The 25,161-nt window shown below is 40.5% G+C and overlaps 2 long non-coding RNA genes across 2 annotated transcripts; both read left to right on the top strand.

Annotated features, from left to right (window-relative positions):
* The first annotated feature begins 16,243 nt into the window (after positions 1 to 16,243).
* LOC308667041 lies at positions 16,244 to 20,758 on the top strand. Its single transcript, XR_014026218.1, has 3 exons — positions 16,244 to 16,283; positions 16,620 to 16,714; positions 20,743 to 20,758. It is a non-coding gene; the product is annotated as an uncharacterized lncRNA (long non-coding RNA).
* Positions 20,759 to 20,771: 13 nt separating this feature from the next.
* On the top strand, positions 20,772 to 24,814 carry LOC308667034. The gene is made up of 3 exons (XR_014026217.1): positions 20,772 to 20,840; positions 21,837 to 21,963; positions 24,762 to 24,814. It is a non-coding gene; the product is annotated as an uncharacterized lncRNA (long non-coding RNA).
* The last annotated feature ends 347 nt before the right edge of the window (positions 24,815 to 25,161 follow it).

Genomic DNA, 25,161 nt, shown 5'->3' with positions numbered 1-25,161 from the left:
GACTGGTTGCGGTTGACACAGTCCGACAGCGATTCTGTAGACCGGTGTGCCGCAAATCGTTAATAAAGCCGCCGCCTTTTTCCTGTCGTCAGTGATTCCGTTCACTAACAGGAACCCTTCTACTTGTCCGATGTACTCTTCCCAATCCTCGGGGAAGTTTGGGTCGAATTCCTTCAATGACCCTATTTGCGCCATTCGGAGAATTTCTCTTCGCCGCGGCCGCTCGGTTGACTGTGACACGTTTTCAAATTTGCCGCCTTCGCGCAACAAATCGACGATTCTCTGGTCTTCTGTCTATCCCACCTTCGTCGCCAATTTGTTTGGTTCTGATAGACGAGGACTCAGAGCAGTTTAGTAATAACTGGTTTATTGAATACACATAAGTCAACTAGCAACTGTCAAAAGTTGCAACCTTTTATAGTGGAACTGTTTGAACTGTAACCAATCAGCAGCGTTTATTTTCCCGCTTCTTGCTCATTGCAACCAATGATTGCAGCAGAATCTCCCGCTCTAATCCAGCAAATACTGCAGGCTGCAATTCCCTTGTTAATAACTATGTACATACACAACATCCTTTGCCTGACCCTTCTCCCCAGAAAGATTGAAGAGGAAGAGAGTACTGTAAGTTGTTTTGTATAGTATGCCCACAGCTCCCAAACCTGGGCTAGTGGCATGATCACATTACAGTACTTTCAATGTGTACAAGACAATAAGTGGGCACTCAATCATTTCAAAGGATGGGAATGGTTAGGAGGAAAATAAAAGTCTGAAGTTGTGAAATTGACTAATCTTGACTCTGTCCCGGTGGAAACCACAGTCACATGATTTTTCACTTAGTGACTAATTAACAGAAATGCTGGTCCCAGTGTTAGTTGAGGACTACCTGTACTGTCTGGATTCACACAACATGTTAGGCTAAAGTGTGGTGCCTTTTTGGTGGTTCATTAGATCATGCAAATGCAGCACTATGTAGTTAAGTTCACACTTCCAGTTGGGAAGTATGCAGGATCTTCTTAGAGAAGTCAGTTACATCTTACCTCAATCATAAACTCACTAGAAGATTTTTTGGCTAATTAGTCTGAGTTACACCATACTAAACCATTGATTACCTAGCAATCCTTCCTTAATTGCACTTAGCTGTATTCATATATGATGCTAGGGCTAGGCCATAACTTTATGATTTAAAGTGGCGTTGACTGATGTCATCCACGCCCAGCCTGTGTATCTTCTGAGCGAGTGTCCCTCTGCTTACTTTTAAATGTCAGCGGTTGGTTTTAGAGAAGATGACATGGAAGAAAGCACACCTATCTGAGTTTCATTATGCCTTTGATAGTGAAGTGCTGCCAACATTCAGGAGATGCTTTTATTCTTCTCCCTTTCCTCACATTGTTTTACGAGCAATAGAGAGAGATTGGAATTGTTTGGCGCTGGGCAGCCAGCAGCTTGCAAGCACAGTAGTTTATTCTGTTATTGCAGAATATTATTATTGAAATCTTAAACCTTGAGTAAATTAGCAAGAGAAACAGCATTTTGTGTTTTCTTCTCCTTTGATTGCCTGAGACAGAATGAACTTTAGGGAACTGGCAGTTTTGCAATTTCATTGCGATCTTCTCACATTTTGCATCCTTCCATTCGTTATTAACTGCATAAATGTACTCCTCGACTTACAATGATTCATTTAGTGACCATTCAAAGTTACAACATTACTGAAAAAAGTGACTTATTTTTCACACTTATGACCATTGCAGCACCCCTAAGGTCACGTGATCAAAATTCAGTTGCTTGGCAGCTGACTCATGTTTATGATGGCTGCAGTGTCCCAGGGTCAAGTGATCACTTTTTGTGACTTTCTGACAAGCAAATGGGGAAGCCAGATTCACTTAACAACCATGTTACTAACTTAACAATTGCACTGATTCACTTAACAACTGTGGCAAGAAAATTCATAAAATAGGGCAAAATTCACTTAGCAACTGTCTCACTTAACAACAGAAATTTTGGGCTCAATAGGGGGTATAAGTAAAGGCCTATATGTATAAATAACTATCTTTTATATGCTACATGCAACATTCAAAATTACTTGCCTGACAATATGCCTTTGTATAATACTGTAATACTAGAGTTGCTGTATGAGTAAGATGGGCAATCTCTACATTTGAGAAAAAGAAAAAAAGAAAGAAAAAGAAAAAAGAAAGAAAGAAAGAAAGAAAGAAAGAAAGAAAGAAAGAAAGAAAGAAAGAAAGAAAGAAAGAAAGAAAGAAAGAGAGAACAGTACCTGATTCTATTTCAGATTTGAAACTGGCACAAAAAAAAGAGCAGCCGTTTTTGATTAGGGATGCCTGAGATTGTGTTTGGAATCTAGCTGTTTTAAAATATTGATGTCAGCATCAACAATGTTAGCCAAACAACACTTTTGCACATTTTTCACTGTTATTAAATCACTTGTCTTTGTTATACTGTTTACACTTGATATATTTTTTGAACTCAGTATTTACTGTGTCTCTCCTTCTTTCTAATCAGCTATATGTACATGTTCAATAATTTAAAACACTTTTTGTTTAAAGTGGAGGTATAAATGCTTGCCATTTGCATTGGTGCTTAAAAAGAAACTAAATAAACCATAATGTATGGAAGCCATTTTATATTCTATATCCCCTGCATGGTGATTCCAGTCAAAATCAAACTAAGGGATGAATGCAAATAATGTCATTTTTGTTGCTGTTAGTTTGGCTTTTGAAACCTTAAAGTTTGCTGATTTTTCCTCCATTCACTGACCACAGAGGCAGCAAGAATATTTGCATACAGTGGACATACATGAGGTGGTCAGTCTGCTGTCTGATGTGGTGAACCAGTAGTTTCTCTCATTATTTGTGCAGTATCCCATCCATAATTATCTATAAAGCTCTATATTGCTCAAGGTGTCTATGAGACTAGCTAGCCCAAATAAATTCTGCCTGACCAATTTTAATGCCATCTAAAGCTGTCCCCTTCCCACAAGGTATGATGGAAGAGGACTCCAAAATGGGCATTTTCTATGCAGCTTCTTTTTTATGGGACTGGTTGCCCCCAGAGGGAAAGTAGTGCCGACTGTCATGGCAGTCTAGAAGTCTTTTAGGACTTGGTTAATGTGGAATTGTCAGCACCAGTGGGGTGCCCCAGGGCTCTGTTCTGGGCCCAGTGTTCTTCAATATCTTCATTAATGATTTGGAGGAGGGGATAGATGGGGAACTCATCAAATTTGCAGACGACACCAAGCTGGCAAGAATAGCCAATACTCCAGAAGATAGGCTTAAAATACAGGAGGATCTGGACAGACTCGAACACTGGGCGCTATCTAACAAAATGAAATTCAATGGTGAAAAAAGTAAGGTTCTACATTTAGGCAGGAAAAATCAAATGCACAGGTATAGTATAGGTGGTACCTTGCTCGATAGTAGTAACTGTGAGAGGGATCTTGGAGTCCTAGTAGACAATCACTTCAATATGAGCCAGCAGTGTGCTTCAGCTGCCAAAAAAGCCAACACAGTGCTAGGCTGCATTAACAGAGGGATAGAATCAAGATCAAGTGAAGTACTAATACCACTTTACAATGCTTTTTGGTAAGGCCACACCTGGAATACTGTATCCAGTTTTGGTCACCACAATGTAAAAAATATGTCGAGACTCTAGAAAGAGTACAGTGAAGAGTAACAAAGATGATCGGGGAACTGGAGGCTAAAACATATAGGGAACGGTTGCTGGAATTGGGTATGTGTAGTTTAACGAAGAGAAGGGTGAGGGGTGACATGATAGCAGTGTTCCAATATCTCAGGGGCTGCCACAAAGAAGAGGGAGTCAAGCTATTCTCCAAAGCACCTAAAAGCAGGACAAGAAGGAATGGTTGGAAACTAGTCAAGGAGAGAAGCAACCTAGAACTAAGGAGAAACTTCCGAGCAGTTAGAACAATTAACCAGTGGAACAACCTGCCTCCAGAAGTTGTGAATGCTCCAACACTATAAGTTTTTAAGAAGAGACTGGCCAGCCACTTGTCTGAAATGGTATAGGGTTTCCTGCCTGAGCAGGGGGTTGGACTAGATGACCTCCAAGGTCCCTTCCAACTTATTATTATTATTATTAGCACCAGTTGTGATTTTAATATGTTGCTATTGCTTAAGAAAATTTGTAAATAATAAAAGTCATCCAGACTTAATGACAAGCTTAGTTTGATATGTGGATGCATCCTCTGGTTTGTTCAGTAAACCATTGTTATAAGAAACAACAGTTAAATGTGAGTGAAGAGGTTATGGCATCCAAGTGAATCAAGCATGCAGAAGCAAGTTGTAATTAGATGCATTGCACCAAGATAGTGGTGCAACGAGACAAAGCTATCTTTTAATCTGTAAAAGGTTGACAGATATGGTAGTGTAGCTTCATGGTATTTAGATGATCATTCTTTTATCTCTGTTGAAAGAAGCAGAGCGAAGAGCTTTTGGTTTAACACTCTCATGGAAGACTACAGTTTAATAGTGGTGCAAATATTTTCAAAACAAAAGATTTCATCTTTCACATTTCCAGGTTGTGTTGGAAAAGATTCCAGTTGGGAAATCCTGAAGCTCAGTTCAATTTCCTACCCAGAAAATTCTGGGAACTGAAGTCCAAACAGTGAAAAGTTGCCAAGGTTGAGAAATGGTGCTATATATATTCATGTGAAGGGGATGGAATAACTTGGCAATTTGCTGAGCAATGGATAGGGAACACTAAACTGTTTTAGTCCTGATGGTCAGAGAAATCTAGGACCTTTCCTCTCCTAGACAGGACATGATTGTAGTTTACAACACTGTTCCAATCCTCTGCTTGTTAGCAGAGAAACTGAATAACACCAAACTTGTCTGTACCATATTTTCCCAAATGAGGCTTCAGTAACTATATTTCCTGTGAGCAACTTGCTCATGTAGTGAAGCCGATCCCATCCCTAAACATTATCTTAGGGAGATATAATTCCAGTAGTAGGGAGGAAGGAAGCAGTAGTAGGAAGGAAGGAGGCATTACTACAATAAGGGCGAACCATTTTATAGCAGCCAGAAGCCTCATGTACCAGTTTTGAGGGGAGAACAAATCAGAAACTGATGCCTTTTCATAAAATTTGGGAGTCAGCAAAAAATCAGACTATTTCTGATTTTTGAGAATGCATCTACCATGTAGAAGGTTAGGCCTGGCTGATTTATTCCAGGAATTTGTTCTGTTCTTTTTGGCATTTAAAAAATGTGTTTGTCTTATCTGAAGGCATATGCTACCATTGTTATGAGTTTCCTTACCTCAAATGGCAGAAAACCAAGTTGCTGTTTTGGTCAGAGAAAATGCTCTGATGCTGCAAAAATGGGATTTGGATCTAGAAGTTTTCAGTGCCTGAACTTCCCTTTTCTACCTTCATATTCTTCTGCCTGCCTTTTTTGGGGGGAAGGAGTGGGTACAATTAGGGTAGTTCCTTTAACACAAGAGTCTGACAGGGAAAACATATAACATCTGCTTTTGGCAATTCCTGGAATTCACCCAACCTACTTCAAAGCTATTGTTATCCCAGACCCAATCTATTTTGTACTTGCTGCTGCTGTTGTTATACCCTTCCTGCCCTACCCATGTTGTTATATAATTTATGATACATATTTAACTCAGGCCTAACTCTGGAACTTATTAACCTGCATGTTGAACATAAAGTGAGTGTTCATGACGTACAGTGCTTGCAAAATGACAGATGGTGCAACTGCATTAATGCCTTTATGCACTTTCATCAGCTACAGAAACTCCCATTTCATTCAAGATAACTCAGGATGCAAAATAAATAGGATTATCTTTAGATTCATACAGGAAAAATTGTCCAAGAAAACCAGGTTTTCAACCACAAAATAGGTTTTATGGCTGGGTTCATATGCCATGATCGGTTAGCCATTTAAACCATATCTTAAATTGGCCTTTTCCACTCTGCTGTTGTCCAGTTGTTTCAGGATTTAAATTCCCATAATTCCCAGATTTTGTTCATGTAAACTGGGAATTATGAAATGCAGCACGCATCTGATGGCATCAGATTGGAGAAGGCTAGCCTAAGGATTCAGCTATCCTGAACAGCAAAAGGCTTTTTGATGCTTGAGTATTTTCAGATTCCATCACAACCCCATAGCAAATACATATCTACTTTCCACTTACAGAAAGAATTGGCAGTGTTGGAACATTCTGTTTTAAATATGCTATCCATACTTGCTTTTTAATCAATTCTAGCAGCAATGATAAATACCCACAGCCAATGCCTGAGCATTACAATTTTATTTTATATTGATATCTTACTTTACCTTCATGAGAAAGCCTGAAACAGCAAGCAAAAAGTTCAGTTAACCCTCAAAAATGCTGAATAATTGAATAGAAGAGGAAAAAAACCCATTCATATCTACCGGTACCTACCTATCAGGTGATATCTTTTCAGGGTAAGCAGATTTATGGAAAGAAATAATAAATGCAAGGAATTATGCAAGGAGATAAAAAAGGAAAGGAAATACAGCTTAATCTAATTTATGTCAAACAATTCAGCTATATTTCTCTATATTGCTTTAGCTTTGCAAACAACCTTTGCATCCACCAGGGCCATAAATTGCTTTGTGCATTGTCATTAGTTCTTTATACCACTTCAATTCATCTCCCTTTCACCTATCAATCAACTAAATGAAAGAAATAGAATATTTCAACAATGTAATCCATTATTGTACTGCTGGAAACATAGTCATCCACAATCCCTGCACAATCTGAACAAAGGTGCACAAGTTCCATCAGATGCTAGGCAAGAAAAAGGAACTATTGAGCCATCCTATCTAGACTTAGAACTGTAGGCCACCACCCCTTCTTTGCTGCCATCTAATGGTCTTCTGCATTTTTGCTGTCCAATTGTGATTGTCCTGATAATTTAAAGAGGACAATTTGGAGGATGGAATCCTTGATGTTGTTTGCTTGCGGAAGTTTCATTTCCCAACTAGGTAACATCATCAGTGCTACTACAACGTGAGCACTGATGAAGTTACTTAGTTGGGTAATGAGATGCCCATGCTCAGAGAACAGCAAGGGCTCCATAGTTCAACCCTGAGCTCCACATCGTGTCTTCTTTGGAAGTTTCAACGTTCATTTCTCTTTGAAAGATCCATTTTCAATGATCCCTTGTTATCTCATGAGATCCACGATAGTCCTTGACTTGCAATTGTCAGCATTTGAAGTTATAATGACCCCCCCATAACAGATTTGAATTCTGTCAGCACCCCACCCCCACCCCCAGCAGTCACATGGTCACATTATGGGAGCTCAGCAACTGGCCCACATTAATGGCTGTTTTCACTGTCCCACAATCACGTGACCACAATTTACAGCTTTTTTGTCAGAAACCAGCATTTATTTCTGGTTTCAGGCACAATGGGCAAAGGGTTTGCTTAACAACTGCAGTATACATTTAACAACTGCTCTGTTTGCTTAATGACTGCTGGAAAAAAATGCCATAAAATTGAGTCAATTAAATGACTAGACTTATGACCATCATGACATACAATGGAAACTCCGGGCTCCATTACATTGTAAGCCAGAGACTACCAGTATAATAGCTTCTTCTGGTAAATTGACTGCATTTTAAAAAATGGATATTTGGCCTTAACTCATCCATATACTAATTGTTTTTAAGATGTGAACATTGTAAAAAAAAGACCCCATTAAGTTTTACTGAAGTTTTACTGATGCTTTAGAGCAGGGGTGTCAAACTGCCAGCCCGCTGGCTGGATGCGTCACGCAGAAGCTGCGCCCACCCCAGCTCTGGCAAGGGGAAAAAAGTCGCGACACGTCACATGACATGGCGAGTTTGACACCCCTGCTTTAGAGGATTTTAAGTCTGGGTTTTTCTTTGTTGCTTTTAATTAAACTCAGATTCCTTTGAGAGGACAAATTGCAGCCAAGGTTGCATCATCATCATCATCATCATCATCATAATTGGAAGGGACCTTGGAGGCCATCTAGTCCAACCCCTTGCTCAGGCAGGAAACCTTATACCATTTCAGACAAATGGCTGTCTAGTCGCTTCTTAAAAACTTCCAGTGTTGGAGCATTCACCACTTCTGGAGGCAGGTTGTTCCATTGGTTAATTATTCTGTCAGGAAGTTTCTCCTTAGTTCTAGGTTGCTTCTCTCCTTGACTAGTTTCCATCCATTGCTTCTTGTCCTGCCTTCAGGCGCTTTGGAAACTAGCTTGACTCCCTCTTCTTTGTGGCAGCCCCTGAGATATTGGAACACTGCTATCATGTCCCCCCTCGTCCTTCATTAAACTAGACATACCCAATTCCAGCAACTGTTCCTTATATGTTTTAGCCTCCAGTCCCCTAATCATCATTTTTGCTCTTCTCTGTACTCTTTCTAGAGTCTCAACATCTTTTTTACATCGTGGCAACCAAAACTGCATGCAGTATTCCAAGTGTGGCCTTACCAAGGCATTGTAAAGTGGTATTAATACTTCACATGATCTCGATTCTACCCCTCTGTTAATGCAGCCTAGCACTGTGTTGGGTTTTTTGGCAGGTGCAGCACACCGCTGGCTCATATTTAAGTGATTGTCCACTAGGACTGAGATCCCTCTCACAGTTACTACTATTGAGCAAGGTACCACCTATACTATACCTGTACATTTGGTTTTTCTTGCCTTAATGTAGAACCTTAATTTTTTCACCATTGAATTTCATTTTGTTAGATAGTGCCCAGTGTTCAAGTCTGTCCAGATCCTCCTGTATCTTAAGCCTGTCTTCTGGAGTGTTGGCTATTCCTGCCAGCTTGGTGTCATTTGCAATTTTGATGAGTTCCCCATCTATCCCCTTGTCCAAATCAATGACGAAGATGTTGAAGAGCACTGGGCCTAGAACAGAGCCCTGGGGCACCCCACTACATACTTCCCTCCATTAGATGCAGTTCCACTGAGGACCACATGCTGAGTATGGCCTGTCAGCCAGCTACGAATCCATCTGGTGGTGATGGTGTCTAACCCACATTTTTCTATCTTATCAAGTAGTAGGTTGTGATCTACTTTATAAAATGCCTTACTGAAGTCCAAGTAAATTATATCCACAGCATTCCTCTGGTCCACTAATTTTGTTACTTGGTCAAAGAATGCAATAAGATTTGTCTGGCATGATCTGTTTTTGACAGACCTATGTTGGCTTTTAGTAATGGCTTTGTTTGCCTCTAGGTGTTCGCTGATTATCTTGTTGTTTGATTATCTTTTCCAGAATCTTCCCAGGTATTGAGGTCAGGCTGATAAGTCTGTAGTTTCCTGGATCTATTTTTCCCCCTTTTTTGAAGATGGGAGCTACATCAGCTCTTTTCCAGTCCTCTGGTAGTTCCCCATGCTCCAGGATCTTTGAAAAATATAGTTCAGTGGTTCTGAGATCACGTCTGCCAGTTCCTTGAGAATCTTGGGGTGATTGGGGGACTGGAGGCTAAAACATATAGGGAACGGTTGCTGGAATTGGGTATGTGTAGTTTAATGAAGAGAAGGGTGAGAGGTGAAATGATAGCAGTGTTCCAATATCTCGGGCTACCACAAAGAAGAGGGAGTCAAGCTATTCTCCAAAGCACCTGAAAGCAGGACAAGAAGCAACGGATGGAAACTAGTCAAGCAGAGAAGCAACCTAGAACTAAGGAGAAACTTCCTGACAGTTAAAACAATTAACCAGTGGAACTCCAGAAGTGGTGAATGCTCCAACACTGGAAGTTTTTAAGAAGAGACTGGCCAGCCACTTGGCTGAAATGGTATAGGGTTTCCTGCCTGAGCAGGGGGTTGGACTAGATGACCTCCAAGCTCCCTTCCAACTTATTATTATTATTATTATTATTATTATTATTATTATTATTATTATTATTATTATTATTATTATTATTATTATTATTATTATTATTATTATTCCATCTGGTCCTGGTGATTTGAACTCATCTAGGCTGGACAGGTGGTCACTGGTGAAGGTAGCATAAGAAGAAATTTTCTAGGATGGACTCCTGTAATACAGATGGACTAGAAATTAGTCGTCCACAGTTTAATCATCATCATCTTCTTCTTCCTCCTCCTCCTCCTCCTCTTCCTCCTCCTTCTCTTCCTCCTCCTCTTTCTTCCTCCTCCTCCTTTCAATATTCCACAAGTATAACAAAAGTTAATCTAAAAAGTTAGTTATATGGTTGAGTTTGATAGATTAGATTGAAATCTTTTCTCAGCCATGCAGTCCACTGTATAACCATTATTATTTAAAGTGGGCAGGTTCTACTACACAAAATAAAATAGAGTAGCTGTCAGGTACTCATTTATTAAATATTAACTGAAAATAACTAGTATCTATTAATCTTACCTTACTCTACAAGTCTTCTTCTTCCTCCTTCTTCTTATGATATGAACCTAGAAAGCTGAGTTTATTGAAATGAAGCTGAGGGAAAGTGGTTGAATTAATCATGGGTTAGCATGTCATGTATATGTAATTCAGTTGTATTGAACATGGAATATATGTCCATCATCTGGCAAGACTATTGATAAAGCATCATCCTGGCACAGTTCCGTTCCCTAGCTACTTGTTTCACATCAACTGCAAAGTGCTGGCGATTGTTTTCAAGGAAAAAATATATATCTAGGTTAGTGTAGTTGGGCAAGAACCTTAAGCCATAGTTGCCCAATCCTCCATCTTCAGATGTACTGGGCCTGGAGTTCCCAAGCTTCCTAACCAATTAGAAAAGCCATGCTGGCTGGGGAATTGCAAGCCCAGCGTATCTGGAAGGTCACAGGTTAGGGAAAATTGCCTAAAGCCTTAAGCACTAATTCTTTAATCTGCAGATAAGCTCTGGTGGATAGCCCGTCTATTTAATAATAAAATCATAGAAATGCTTAGGAAGGTTGTGCTCTGTTATGACTTTTTTAGAACAACTTTTCTCACTGCTTCCAAGTATGACTTGCTTTTAGCATTTCAGCCTTTTATCCTCTTGCTAGCTCCTTCTCTTTCATATTCAATATTTGCATTTCATTTTAAAAAGTACAGTGTTTGCTTCACTTTGAGCTAAATTCCTTCTTTAAATTGTTACAGTTTTTAACATTAGAAATCTATTTTAATATTGACATGGCCAGCATCTATAGATTATAAGCTACCAGGGTGAAAATATTACAAATAGATAGATGGACGAACATCTATGTTCAGACCAAATCTATAGAAAAGACAGGAAGAATCTTGTAAGATGATCTAAGCTTCATTCCATCCTCCGGATTTCAAGGAAGTGGATAGGATATTGGCTAGTATAAACTCTGTCATATGTGAGCTGGCACTTATTCCATCTGGCTTCATCCATGTTAGACAACTATTGCCCATTATCCAGCATTATGTGTTTGGGAAAGGATTATAGAGAGAGATGTTTTATTTGAAAACTTCATTGAATTCTGATATCAGAATTCATTCTATTATGTTACATCATTCTCTTTTATGGCTGTAATAAATGATAGAAGGATGTATTTATCTTTGGATGGAAGGTAGTAAGCCTAGATGGAAGATGAGAACATGCAATGGCTGAAATCCATTTTTACTAATGCTGTTCTCTAAAATGTAATAATTGGGCTGGGAGACTGTGGAAATGGATGTATAGGGTTATAGTTGGTTGACTTTCTTCTTGTTCCATTGCCCAAGTAAGTAGCTATTCCATTTAGCATGGTCAGAAGATTAAAATACAATTGCACCATCTAATGGTCATGTGAAAAATAAACATTGTTTATGTACTGTATGACTTCAGATGATACTGAGGAAATTCGAAGAAGAAAAAATGCAGGTATGAGAAAAGAAATTCTATCCTTGGGTGATATTGAAAAAGCTGTGCAAGATTAGACCTGGCTAGTACTTTGATGGGAGAGGCAATCTTAGATAAGACTGGGAAGTCATGCAATAATATCTGTCCTCTCCCCTCAAAAAAAAAAACCCACACCAGCAAATGCAAGCCACTTCTATTTTGTTGCCAGGAAAACTGACTAGATGAACAGCACATTTTGCAAGTATTACAAGTTTTTAGAAAAATGCTAACCATAATTTTTGGATTCTATGGATACTGTAGCTCAGGGCTTTTTTTCTCATAGAACGCTCAGAACAGAGTTCCGGCACCTTTTTTGGATGGAACCCTGTAGGGTAGGCAAGGTGGGTTGTATGACATGTGTGAGTTATGGCACCTTTTTCTTTTACAAAAAAAGCACTGCTGTAGCTCAATATTGAAGTGGACCTCCTTTGGGGAAGACAGTACGCTTGGACAATGTTCAAGGTTCCTTGCTGAGAGAAGATCTTGCAAATGCGAATGTAAGTTCGAACAAGGGATTATATTCAAAAAATATGTTTAACGTTTAGTTAAATGTTTTACAGTGTGAGAATAGTTGGCTGAGGACCACCACATCCCTACAGCTACAACTTATCAAATTTCTATAATGGACCATAATATTTACAAGCTTGTGTCATGTATATTTATCTTCAGAGACAGGTGCTGGTAAACATGTTGCCTTTTGCTGTGATGGAAAGAGATGCATCTGAAGGGAAGATAACTCTAACCAGGTTTCTTTTTAACCTATCATATCTTTTGTCATAGTAGGCCATTCCTATCCCCACCACTATCACCACTACCACCAAATCAATTAATGATCCCTGAGAATGCCTAATTCCCATTAGCCTCCTTTTGCACAGAGTTAGCATCTCAGCACTCAGAGGACTGAGTTTGCTTTTTTTGTCCATGCTTTAATTTACAGAGGTACATTTAGGACCACACTCTCCAATTTATCTCCAGAGACTGAGATTACGCTCCTAACCTCCCAGTCAGAGCTGGCTGCAGCAGGAGAACCATTCTGAGGACAATCAGTTCAGGAAATAGAGTATAAGCTTTCACCCTTACCCTAGCCTGACAAGGTCAAGACTTAGAGGGAAGGGCTGCCCGCGTGCCTTCTGGACCTTATACTCTATTTAAGATTAACTTCCAAATATTTACCTTCAAGAACATTAATGGATGAAACAGCTCTTTCTGCTACTTTTTAAAGGTCCAGTTGCATGGCTTCCTTTGCAGAATAAAGTGTTGTATATCTGTGTAGACGAAGGCAGAGATTTCCTGAAACAAAAGCTCTCCGGGGGAAATGTAAATGGAGACCGATCGATAGTCAAACTTCTGAGAGCCTCAGAGACAGCCCACATCAGCTATAATGGAAGAATGAGCTCACTGCTAACAGCCCTGATAGATGCCAGGCCCAAGGGCAACTATGGGCTCAAACTGAAGAAGAAGGGGGATAGCATTTCTCTGCATCCTGTTAGTCAGCAACTATGGCGACTCGTGTCCGGGGACAGCCAAAATGCTGTGCTTGGAGGCAATGCAATATGTCTTGAACGAAGGCAAGGACATGCTGACAGTCACCTTGCACCAGCTGTCAAGATTATTGACATGTCTGATTTCTATTCAGTCTGCCAGGCCTGCAGTAGAGCTTTCGGAGTACTAATTCAAAAGCCGTAAATCTTCTTTCTCATGTTTTTTCCTATAAGGCCTGTCAAGTACAGTCATTTAATTGAAGAAAACTCTTCATGTCAGAATGTCAAATCTGACCTCATGGGCATAAAAATCATTTTCCCCCATCACATTTTCCCATGAACAAAGTCTCCTTGAATATCTCATCCAGGTTGTTCCCTTCGTCAAGAAATCTGAACTCCTCCTGGCCTTTTTATTGAACATATTGTTTTTATTCAATACATTTTATGAATGATCCAAGTGATACCTTCCAGACTTTCACCTCCATAAAAAAGATAAGATAGGAATATATTGCATTTTGATTATCAACTGTAGAACATACCACCATCACCGCCACCATCTTTGGCTGGAATCAGCCTTGGATTTCAGTCCACTCTATTACTTTGTTTGTTCCATTCTGGTTGGTTCAGCAAAATTTGAACTTCCCAGAGGTCTGGGCCCAATATATCTACCAACCTTCCCTTTCCTGTTGTTCCTCTTCTTTGTCTCCTGCCATTTTGAAGAGGGGCCAGATTCCACCATCTGAGATTGCCATTTCAGATTGCCTCATGTCTCTGGAAAAAATGTTATATACAAATACAGTCACTGCTGAGAGATGAAATCAGAAAAACACTGGAATAAATATACAGTATATCTTAAAAAATTATGCCTTTCCAATTTGAGCAGATTTTTGGAAATGCTATGATTTACAGGGGCGATTTCACCTTGGCCTGTGATTCAGGGTATGTAAACACTTAAAACCATATGGGATAATGAAAGGTGGACTTAAAGGTTTCCCCTGTCCAACAGTGACTGGCTCAAGGGGGTGGTGTTCATCTCTGATTCTCAGCTGAGGGAATCTGTGTTGTCTCAAAGACGTTTTCCTCATGTGGCCAGCATGAACATACAGAATGCAGTAATCTTCCCGCCAAAGTGGTACCTGTTTATCTACTTGCATTTGCATGCTTTCAAACTGCTAGGTTGGCAGGGGTTGGAGCAAGTACCAGGAGCTCACCCACATCGCACAGTGCTCAGGCTGTCAGCTTTTCTGCTGACAAGCTCAGCATCTGAACTACTGAGCCATTGTGCCCCCTGTTAATGCAAGGTAGAGAAGGGATATTTTATTCAATTTACACAGCCTTCCTTGACCAGGTGTCTTCCAGGTCTGTTGATGTCATCTCCCTTAATTCCTATCCTCCATGGCCAAAAAAGCAAGGTGAGCTGCTTATGGAAGGCTCTCATACTGATATTTTACAAAGTTGATGGCCCATGTACTGGGAAGACTGTGTAGGAGATTCAGACGCACAACTTGCCAAAAAGCCTCAAGAGTGCTATTTCTCATACCATTCTTGAAACCAGAGTTAGCCTTCTGGTCTCTGTGGATGACTCATCCCTTTTGGGTCACAACCCACAAATTATAAGGCACATACACTTTTAAGCAAGACCATATATTCTGTGCAAATTTTAAGATATCCCATAGTTGTCCTCCTCATGGGGAGTCTCTTAGTTGCTGCCAAGCATATGTCAGCCAAGGAGAGGTAGATTTTTATGAACTGTTAGCCGTAATGCTGCCCTGAGAAGGTATGAATAATCTCACCCTTGCATGAAACAATATTTGTTACTTCTCCAAATGGCTTTGGGGTAAGATATCCAGCCACTTCCCACCGTGTAAGGTACAACAGTCATGTCTGTGTTTAACATGATCTACTTAATATGTATCAGAATATGATAAATATATTGGCCATTATGTGGGTAGATATCCCAATTAATCTTTCATATTTTCCTTGGGAACAAATAGACAGGATGACCGCCCCCGTCCCCCAAACATGGAATCCAGCAAAGCAAACGTAATCAGTCTTGAGAAGACCCAAAGCAATAAAGAAATATTCTGAGTTCAAAACAACAAACCTCAGATCAGGGACCTAAAACCATAGCATATACTTAATTTCCATAAGCCTGATTACAGTACCACATACCACTTTATGATTCTGACAAGAGTTTTGTTTTTTCTGTTTTTTCAGATCTTAAATCATGACTAAGCTTATCCTTTGAAAAAGATAGTGACGCTGATATGAGAAATTGAAGCTGAAAAAGTGGTAGTGCAAAATAATGTACCAAAAGTCAAGTTGAACTGAGCAAGTTCAGGTTGAAATGGTCCCATTTAACTGCTTTGTCACCAGATGAGTTGGTCTCAGTCTCATCCTAATTTACCATGTGAAGACAGAAATGGCAGAGATGGACAAAAATGGCACCTTGAAAGAAAAACTAGAGATAAAGCTCATTAGCAGATAACAATTATGACAAACACTAGACCCCATAGTGATGATTACACTACTTTTTACACTGGAGCCAATTCAAAGTTAATAAAGGATATTTTATTTAAAGCTGCATTTAACTGATGTACCACTAGATGCCACTAACAGCTTCAATTTTCCATCTGCTTTTCTCAAGTGACAAGAAGCTTTTCTAATCTCTTGAAGAATAGATAAATCTTTGTGATTTACTTAAAAGCCTTTATTCTGGTTTTTGAAGGGATGAAACAAGATGGATATTCTACGCTGAACAGTAGTTAAATAAACAAGATAAATGCAGAGGTGGTTGAACATTTTTAGACAAGTACTGTGCATGTGCAAGCTCCAATTCAAACATCCCCTTTTCGTCAGGAACTCTTTTTGGCCAGGGGCTTATTTGGATAGACATTAAGCCAGAGGACATGAGCCCAAAATTTCTGTTGCTAAGAGAAACATTTATTAAGTGAGTTTTGCCCTGTTTTATGATCTTTCTTGCCACAGTTGTGAAATGTATCACTGCCATTGTTAAGTTAGCAGTACAGTTCTTAAGTGAATCTGACTTCCCTATTGGCTTTGCTTGCCAAAAGTGACAAGAAGACATCGCAGGACCCCCAAGATATTGCAACCATCGTAAATATGACTCAGTTGCGAAAGATCTGAATTTTGATTGTGTGACCGTGGGGATGCTGCAACGGTAGTAAGTGTGAAAAACGGTCCCAAATCACCTTTTTCAGTGCCGTTGTAACGTTGAATGGTTGCTAAATGTACCGTTGTAAGTCAAGAACTATCTTTACTACAGCTTCCTCTTAAAACAAATGAATTTGAAGATCTGCTGACTACATTGCAGAAATCAAACATAAGGCATCTTCACAAACTTTTACTTTAGGAATATAGGTAAGATCAAAGTTTCAACCAGACCATTCCCTCTCATATTTCCCTTTCATATTTCAGGGCTGTAAATTGGTGTCAGTGGCCACCAGTTCAATGGTGTGCTCTCCTTTAAGTTATTTACAGCGGGGACAATGAGACCATGTCAGCTTCATTTATTGAACATCTGCTAAAGCCAGGGTCCCCAACCCCCGGTCCGTGGACCAGTACCAGGCCACAGCATGCCAGCAGCTGGGCCGCACAAACAAGCAAAGCCCCATCTGTGGGATGCAGGCAGCACACAAAACCACGCCCCCTCCGATCCGCGGAAAAACCTCTCTCCACATAACCGGTCCCTGGTGCCCAAAAGGTTGGGGACCTCTGTGCTAAAGTGAAAGAACAGATGCTAAAAGACTTCTCAGAAGTCTTCTGATGTTACTGCCAACTCTTAGCAACTTGTAACATGGTCAGCATTTCTTTTCATTCAACCCTGGTATATTGATCTAAGAAAACCCAGGAATTTAACTAGAGATGCAATGGTACTTCAAACTATCTTTTGTGTAGAAATCACTGGTTTCTCAGGAGTTTGGTGATATTTCTCAAGAATATAATAGAAGGCATACTAAGTTTCCTAAATAATGAATTCAGTTGTTGGTTACCAATGGAAATGGAGTAAACAAGGGTCATTAAAGAAATTGCCCTGTTATCCCTGGGGGACACAGCATTGTGGAAGTATAATAAAACTGCAAAAAAGAAAAAAAGCTCTAACAGGGAGCAGTTCCTCTCTCAAAATAACCCAATGGAAACTGAGCACACTCGTTAGTCATAGATAGCTGAAAAGAGGAGAAATTTAGCATTAATCTTAATTGTAGATTAGAAGTGTAGAATATAGTTTGGGGACTGATTCCCAACCTGAGAAATTGAGATTGGGCAATCAAGAGTGCATTCCAGTTGCCAAATGTCCAAATTTTGATCACGTGACCATGGTACAATGGTGGTATGTGTGAAAAATGGCCATAAGTTACCATTTTTAGTGCCATTGTAATTTCAAATGTTCACTGAATGAACTGTGGTAAGTTGAGAACTCCCTGTGCTGGATTTCTCATAGGCTTCAGCAGTGCTTTTTTTGTAAAAGAAAAAGGTGCCGGAACTCACATATGTCATACAACCCGCTTTGCCTACCCTACAAGATTCCATCCAAAAAAGGTGCCGGAACTCTGTTCTGAGCGTTCTATGAGAAAAAAAGCCCTGGGCTTCAGGTTATAGATGTCCAAGAAAAAAGTAGGACTTCTTTATCTAGTGGATTTTTGAAAAAAAAGGAATCCAAAAATGTAGGAATAAGACCAGGGGAGGCTTTGATATACATAAAAGGTAAAGGTAAAGGTTCCCCCGCACATGCGTGCTAGTCGTTTCCGACTCTAGGGGCCGGTGCTCATCTCCGTTTCAAAGCCGAAGAGCCAGCGCTTGTCCGAGGACGTCTCCGTGGTCATGTGGCCGGCATGATTAGACGCCAAAGGCGCACGGAACGCTGTTACCTTCCCACCGTAGTGGTCCCTATTTTTCTACTAGCATTTTTACGTGCTTTCGAACTGCTAGGTGGGCAGAAGCTGGGACGAGTAACAGGCGCTCACTCTGTTACGCGGCACTCGGGATTCGACCCGCCAAACTGCCGACCATCTGATCGACAAGCTCAGCGTCCTAACCCACTGAGCCACCGCGTCCCTTATTGATATACATATGCATCATGTTAATTCCTGAAAGTAAATTGAATTAAATCTCATCTTCATTTTAGAATTTACATTGACTCATAATTAAGGAAGTAGATCCAGAACGTACTTTCAGATGTTGTTGCAATTACCATTATGGGTTTGAGCTCACAAGACAAAGTGGAAGCAAATTTTGTGATTTTTTTCCTTTTTTTTAAGAAAGGAGACCTTAAAAAGAATGGAATTTTAATGCTATGCCTTGGGTGTTCCATTATAATAACTAATTCCGATTTTAATACTGTAGCAAGATATTTTAGCCTTTGACTTTTAGTGATGGTGGTGTCCAATGTAGTGTAGTGTTTAAGATGTCAGATTGGGACTGTGAAGACTCAAGTTCAAGTCCATCTGTCACTCTTTCTTCAGCCCAGCCTACCTACCTCGTTCTTGTGAGGGTAAAATGAGAGGAGAGCCCCACATATGTTGTCTTGCTGTTGGAAGGAAACACAGGATATAAACTAGCTCCCTTCCTAACTAATCATTTATTTTTTTTACAGCCACCCATCTTGCCATTGTGACTCTTGGCAGCAAACACAGGATTAAAACCAACAAAAAGCAAATTAAAGAAATAGTAATAATAATGATGCAATATTAGCATATTAATATTATGCCATTACTGCAATATTGCAATAATAATAATAATAATAATAATAATAATAATAATAATAATAATAATAATATAATATTTGATTTTGCTTTATGTTGATTTTAATTCTACCATACTAGCCAAGAAATCTGTGCGACTGAGTTAATAATACAGTACTGGCACAATTAAATTATGTGCTTTGATATTTTATTAGCATATACTTTATTTTTTCTTTGTAATCAGTGGATAACTTATGCTCAATCTCAAAAGCAGAAAAGAGAAAAAAAAAGTCGTACAGCACTTGGGTGTGTGCATGGGTGTACAAGTACGGTAGTAACTCTCCTCCCAACTGATCATGGCAATAGATGGAGTTACTTTAAGGAATTGCCAGCAGCTGTACAAGCAGACTCCAAATTAACTTTTCCTCTTCAAAAACTACAAGGGATGCATGCGGTGGCTCAGTGGGTTAGGACGCTGAGCTTGTCAATCAAATGGTCGGCAGTTTGGTGGGTCGAATCCCGAGTGCTGTGTAACAGAGTGAGTGCCTGTTACTCGTCCCAGCTTCTGCCAACCTAGCAGTTTGAAAGCACGTAAAAAATGCAAGTAGAAAAATAGGGACCACTACGGTGGGAAGGTAACAGCGTTCCGTGCACCTTTGGCGTCTAGTCATGCCGGCCACATGACCACGGAGACGTCCTCGGACAAGCGCTGGCTCTTCGGCTTTGAAATGGAGATGAGCACCGGCCCCTAGTGTTGGAAACGACTAGCACGCATGTGCGGGGGAACCTTTACCTTTACCTTTTACCTTCAAAAACTAAAGCATGCCCAGCCATGTTGGGAATAGCTCAGAGAAATAAATAAATAATCATACCACAGGGACAGTGTTTAAAGCAAGGCCAAGTACAAAGTACAAGCAGTTTTTCAATCAGGGCAAATCTGTTTCTGGGCCCCAAGATAAAAGGCACTTTTCAGCCAAGAATCTTGGGGATGTTGCTTGGCAAGGTGTTTCCACCCTGTATATTACTGTTGACTTATGTTTATTTTTATGCATGAAAGAGATGCAACAAGGTCAACTTGCAGCCCAGGAAAATGGCTTTCAGTAATGGACGCCCTAAAAGAGAACTGAGAAAAAGGCATGCAGCTGGTTTGTAGAAGGCACTTCCTTGAATGAAGCAGTTCCAGAGAATTATGCTTGTGTGCATTTTCTTTAAGAAGTAATCTTCCAAAGTTGCATGACCCAATGAGGTAATGCACATCTGAGTCATTTATTCCACTGCATGCAGATAATGCTTGGCGCCAGATCCCTGTCTCAGGTTCCTGGAGAGACATAGTTTGTTCCCTTGGTTTTGCTGAAACCTGTTGCAGACTTCTGGTTTTGCTAATCTTCTGCCCAATCCAGAACATTTTCATGACACCAAACAGAATTATGTGTGTCAGATATTGTTTTAAGCCATGGTTTCATAAACCATGCTTTATTGGATAAACCACATTTGGCTGTTTTTCCTCACACAGCTTGCTAAATTGTAAACTATGGCGTGTAAATTATAGTGATGAACTGTAGTTTACATGCCATTGTAAAGAAAATATATGATGGTTTAGTATGCTGTGTGAACCCATTTAAGTTTTCAGATGAGCTAAGGAAGCATCTGTGTAAAGGACAGAGAGTGCATATAATCATAACACCAAACCTTTTTTCATCTCCACAGATCTTTTTCTATGCTGTCTGGAATAGCAAATACGTCATTTGCATCATCAACAGACTAATAATCGTACCATGTGGAATCAGCAGAATTAAAATACAAATGTATGTGGTTTTCTTACTTATTCCACCTGTTTTTCTTAGCCAACCTATGAGCATATGTGACTATTTATGCCCTCCAAAAAGAAAGATCTTGCAAATGGAAAATGTAGAGGTTACTATCTTTATTGGTGGTTGCAATGTCGCGTGGTTGTACGGAGAGGCGGACACTTGAGCTGGGTAGTATTACTTTATTGAGTCAGAAAATGAAGCTGGAGCAAAGGGGTTACCTGGCATCTCTTTATACCTGCCCAGGTGAATGGTGACCAATAGATTTAACCCTGGGCTTCCCGCCAGTGCAGGTGGCCAATGGATTTAAACCCTGGCTTCCCGCCAGAGCTGACCATGCCCTGGGGCTGTCAACGACTCGCTCTATTCAGGCTTTCCCGCCAAAGCGGTTATAGCCTGGAGCTGTCCAGCCCCCCTGGAGCTGTCCAGCCCCCTGCTGTGCTGAGAACAGAGGGGGTTTTCCTCTCTCAGAAAAGTGCCAACTCAGGTTTTGAATGTAACACTAACCATGATCTCAAGGCACTGACTATAGTCATTTGGGTGGCCTTGAGGACTTCCAGAGACACTACATTATTGATTACCGCTTCTGAGATCCTGTTAATAAAGCTGGGCTTTAGGAATCAAATGAGATCACTAGTGGCTTCCGCACCTGAACTGTTTATTCAAGATGACCAGTTCCTCCAAGGAAGGGATGGACTGGAAAAGCAGTCTGGTGTGATTTACTAAATGACTTGGTTACTCCCTAGTGGACTATTGCAATGCATTTGACACAGAGCTGCATTAAAAAAAAAACATCCAGAAGTTACACTTGGTCCAGAATGCAATAACACAGGTAGATATGCACACACCACAGTAAGCCCCTATAACACCACTACTTGGATTGGGTTACTTGGAGGACCGCTTGTATCTGATTATCTCTGCCCATCTCACAAATACACTTTGTGTCTCTTCTATGAAACAGGGGTTACAGAAAGCCTGTCTTTTCTTTCACAGTGCCTCCCTTTGGAACAGCACAGTCTGCCTGAGATTTAGACGGCCTTGACCCTGTTGGCCTTAAAAACTGAGCTTCTGCACAAAAATACACTGGTTAAGACATTTGAGGAACCTGTCTGATAAATAGGTCTGAAGTGTAAACTTGCTATGATTGGCCACAGTGGTGTGGTATTGTGTTGTGTGTTGTGGTTTTTAGGTTCATTTGTTAGTTTGTTGCGTCTTTTAATTGTAGCTGGTCAAAGTTGCAGCTGGGTGGTCACGTACATTTATTAAAATAAATTAAATAAATGCTGACACAAAACACAGGAAGGCAAACACTAATTGGGCAGATTGCTTAGTTGCTGTGTTGTGTATTGTTTTTCAGGGTCTCAGGCAAATGCTAGTGACTGGATATGGAAACTCATTTCCACAAATAAAAGTGTTCCATTGTCAGGTAAAACCTGTCCAGAGGCAGAGGAGTATTTGGGGGGCAAAATCTGTCGGAATCATTGAATCGTCAAGGTGGAAGGGACCTTAAAGGTCTTCTAATTCAACCTGATGTTCAGTGTTGGATCCACTAGTGCAGTGTTTCTCAACTCTGACACCTTTTGACTCTAGAAGTTGTGTAGACTTCTACTTCCAGAATTCCCAGCATGCTCTCTAGGGAGTTCTGGAAGTTGAAGTCCACACATCATAATGTTGCCAGGGTTGTGAAACACTGCACTTTTAAACTGATGGCAATCCAGGTCTGTTGGAAGCCATCCCAAGAAGAAGAATTCACTGCATCATATGATAAAACATTTCACTGGATGACAGTCCATATACTGTAATCAGAAAATTCCTGCAGTATCTCCTTGTGGTTTAGACCACTGGCCTGGTCTTGCTCTCTTCTGAGTGACAACCCTTCAGATATTTGAAAACTGCTATTATCTCTCTCCCCACCGCCTCACCTTTTCTTTAAGCTAAATGTCTTTTAATCATATATTCTAAAGCGTGGTTTTCAGACCCTTCGCCATCTTGGTGGCCATCTTTGAACTAACTCAGATTTGTAATTGAACTTTTTGAATGATGGTGCCCAGTACTGAAAACAGTACTCCAAAGGGGGTCTGACCAGGGCAGAGTACAGTGACACAATTATGCATTCATTTGTGGTCAGCAAATACACTCACATGCTTTTCATCCATATAATTGCCAAGCCATGTTTCTCCATCCTGTACTTGTGCCTTTCAAACCCATATACTTTATATAAGCCTGTTAACATCCGTCATATTAATTTCTGCTGACTGCTCAAACTTGTCTAGGTCTTCTGGAATCTTCTCTTTTTTTCTCTACAGTATTAGCCATTTGTCTCTGCTTGGTGTTGTCTGCTAATTTTACAAATGCCCCCTCGATGCCCCCAATGAGTCACAGAAAAAAACGTTGGAGGGCCACTAATTGCATGGCCTGGTCTCCATTGTGCTGCCTTCTTGCAACTGAGTCTCTGACCTGTAGGGCTTATAGTTCCTTTAATGGATTCCAGAATGTCAGAATTCAAGCATATGTTGTTGTTGCCTGTTAATTGATCATAATCAGTGGAACAAACACATTAAAAAAAAAGATCCCAAAGAGTCTGCAAGCGCTTCATTTTACAATTGACTTTACACACTCTAGGAAACCATTGCAGCAACTACCCGAAGTCAAGGACCATATGGTCTGCAATCAGAAATTACAAGGCACAAGAAGAAAGGAAGGGAGGCTGAAAATGCCATTTGGATTGTTAGCTAGGAAGAGGCTCCATCAACTTCATGTGCATTGGCTGTAACCTCTTGTTTACATGGCAGAGCCTAACCGTCGTCATGTCATCTTTTCTGGAAGGAGACCGGCAATGACATCACTTCAGAGGATGCAAGAGCCAATGTGTTTGCTCCTTGTTTGGCCACAAGACACAGCAGAGCCTCAGGAACCAGGAGAGCCTGCGTGGCTGGCCCACTTGTTTTTCTTTCTTGCAATAATAATCATAAATCAAGTAAAATTGCCGTTTTATCAAACAGCATCGTCATCTGCTCAGAATTCTCTGAACGAGTTATGCCACATTTCTGAACACATCAGTTTTAGAAGTAGCCAGCACTTGTATAGACGTGTAGCTGAAAACTTCTCAAAATCTGACTGGCAGAGGGGAAAATTTCTTTAAACCATTCCTGTGTTAATTACCAAACTTTTATTGGTAACTAATTGAGATTATACTGAGAAATTTATTTATTTAATTGCTCCTGGAGCTGGACAACTACTAGTGAAAATAAGTGTGCAGTGTGTTTCTATTATCAAAATTCAATCTTCCCACTATCTAAAAGTTCTGAAAGCTTTTTCTACACCAGGGGTGTCAAACTCAATTTCATTGAGGGCCGCATCAGCATTGTGGTTGCCCTCAGGGGGCCGGGTGGGCGTGGCCAACTGGGTGGGCGTGGCCAGCTCTACATCGTTGGCATCAAGGGTGCCTATGGGGGCCTGGGCAGGAGTGGGACAGATCTGAGGGTCTCTGGCAGAAGGAGGGTCTCTGGGCCAGGGCCAAGGCAGTGGGGGCCGTTCCCTCACTGTTTCCAGGATGGCTTCGCGGGCCGGATACGGCCCCCGGGCCTTGTGTTTGACATGTCTGTTCTACACGATCAGAGCAAGTTCCAGCAATATCGTGCCTATCCTCAGGAAAGAGATATTGATCATTGCTATATTCCCATAAAGAAAAGACGATCATTTGGATAATATGTGCTGGAGTGGGAGATGCATTGTTTCAAAAAATTAGGCACAGCTTGTCTTTTCCAGTGGTACCCTGTGGAGATGGGTACATTGTAATTACAGTCAATGGTCCATAATCATGATGGGATAATTTGAGTGTGCAAATGAGGGCTTAGTCTATCAAATATACAAACATTGTAATACACTTTCCTTATTTATTTATTATTGAATTTATAGGCCGCCAGATTCCCAGCAACTCTGGACAGAAATCTATTTTTAGTACAACATAGCCAGGTAACGTTGAGACGGCTTGCCTTTAGAAGTTTTGGAGGTTTTTAAGAAGAGATTGGACAACCGTTTGTCTGAAATGGCATAAGGTCTCCTGCTTGAACAGGGGGCTGGACTAGAAGACCTCCAAGGTCCCTTTCAATTCTATTATTCTGTTATTCGAAGATTGGGAGGAAGAGAACAGTTAAATTGATCCCTCTCAACACGGTTGAGGAGTCAAGGCACAGCAGTGGATCGATAGAATTTAAGGAGCAACAGGGCAGAAGGATACACCGTTTTCCCACGTCTTTCCTGGTATACGTGGCTGTTATGAAACCTGCAAGAGAGCAAGCTGACTTGATCAGGACAT

Source organism: Vipera berus (genome assembly GCF_964194415.1).
Source record: "Vipera berus genome assembly, chromosome: 1".
NCBI classification, from domain to species: domain Eukaryota; kingdom Metazoa; phylum Chordata; class Lepidosauria; order Squamata; family Viperidae; genus Vipera; species Vipera berus.
Note: the sequence above shows the minus strand (reverse complement) of the source record. Positions and strands in the feature narration are given on the sequence as shown.